The sequence below is a fragment of the Silene latifolia genome, chromosome 6 (assembly GCF_048544455.1).
Source record: "Silene latifolia isolate original U9 population chromosome 6, ASM4854445v1, whole genome shotgun sequence".
NCBI lineage: Eukaryota > Viridiplantae > Streptophyta > Magnoliopsida > Caryophyllales > Caryophyllaceae > Silene > Silene latifolia.
The window spans coordinates 118460590-118462268 of NC_133531.1; the positions used below are offsets into that span (position 1 = coordinate 118460590).

Consider the following 1679-nt stretch of genomic DNA (forward strand, 5'->3'; position numbering starts at 1 on the left):
TGAGTAGCTAAATTTCCTAGTCTAAGGGCTAGGGGAGCCATGCATAAATCAAGTATATAACATGATAAAATAGATTAATAATAATATTGATCATATTGCTTCTATCACATGCTTGTGCCACAATGTTTAATCTTTGTTGAGGGCCCTATTCATTTGATTAAGTTTGTTCATTCGTTCTATAAGTCGAGAGGCACAGAATTGAATTAGACTAAGCATGTATAGTAGGACGACCTAGTCATGGACGAGAGTTTCTCTAGGACCCGGTCTAAGGTTGACACTAATATCGTAAGGTGGCTGTCTTTAAGCCTAAGCAATTGACAATGTTGTTAGTACCAAGTTTATCATGATCATATGTTTACCTTTTTGCATGTGTGACCCGAACACCTTAGACTCTCTTTTATTATATAATTTACATCATTTTTGTTATTAATCATCAAACAACCAAACCCAACCAAATCGTAATCGACCTTGATAAAAATCTACCCATAGCAATTCACGACGTAATTCCTGTTTCCTTGTGTTCGACCCCTATTGCTACATTAACTTGTTGTTTAGGGTAATTATATTTGCATAGGTACGCGATAAGCCTATCAAATTTTGGCGCCGTTGCCGGGGAAACGGTTTTATTGCTTTTTGAATTATCGATTTTTATCTTGTTTTCCTTTGTCTTGGGGAACACTTGTTCCTTGAGACCGTTACTTATCACTTCTCTAGAAATTGTTGTCTTATGCCCAGGTCCTCTCGAAGTGGAGAATTGCTTACACCGGATTCCGAGCCCGAGAAAACCTTTAGGAGAAGACGACGATTTTGGAAGGAAGTGAAAGAAGCCACTTCTCCCATACAAGTTGAAAGTGCTAGAAAGTCTTACTTAGACGATCTAGAAGCCCTTGAAGAGGAGGAGGTTTCTTGTTCATCATCTCCACCACCATCACCATCTACTACCAAAAAGATGGTGAGACTTTCCGATCACTCAAAGCCCACCGCGGCTATGCTTCCGGCCGGAATCACAACCACTCAAATCACCGCGCCGGCTTTTATTAGCCTTGTGGAGAGAAAGAAATTTGGAGGAAGTCCTTTGGAGGATCCCAATTTGCATGTGCAAAACTTTTGTGACTATTGCTCCATGATCCGGCAAACGGGCGTCACCCAAGCCCAAATAAGGGAAATACTTTCCCTTTCTCTTTGAAGGACAAAGCCAAGATTTGGATCAATAGCCTTGACCGCACCACCTTGGGAATCACCAATTGGGAGACCTTGGCTCTTGCTTTTTATCAAAAGTTTTTTCCACCGGAGAAAACTCAAACTTTGAGGAGCCAAATCACCGGATTCCGTCAACAAGCTCTTGAGAGCTTATATGAAGCTTGGGAGAGGTACAAAGAGCTTCAAAGGCAATGCCCACATCATGGGCTAGATGATTGGTTTCTAGGAATAACATTCTATAATGGATGTTGTGCCGAGTCCCGAAGGATTCTTGATTCCGCCAACAATGGGCGGTTTGATCAAATTGTCACCGATCTTGCTCATTCCACGATCGAATCTATGGCGATCCATGATGCCCAATATGTCAATTCTCGAGTTGTGCCATCTAAAGGTAAAGAAGAATCCTCCAACAACTCCGTTTTGCTAGCTCAAATTGCCTTACTCCAACAACAATTGGCGGAGAGAGATGCTAAAGATTC

The 1679-nt window shown here is 41.6% G+C and overlaps 1 non-coding gene across 1 annotated transcript; it reads right to left on the reverse strand.

The window, feature by feature from the left end:
* Positions 1 to 1302: 1302 nt before the first annotated feature.
* On the reverse strand, positions 1303 to 1409 carry LOC141589316 (small nucleolar RNA R71). Its single transcript, XR_012520260.1, has one exon. It is a non-coding gene; the product is annotated as a small nucleolar RNA R71 (small nucleolar RNA).
* Positions 1410 to 1679: the final 270 nt, after the last annotated feature.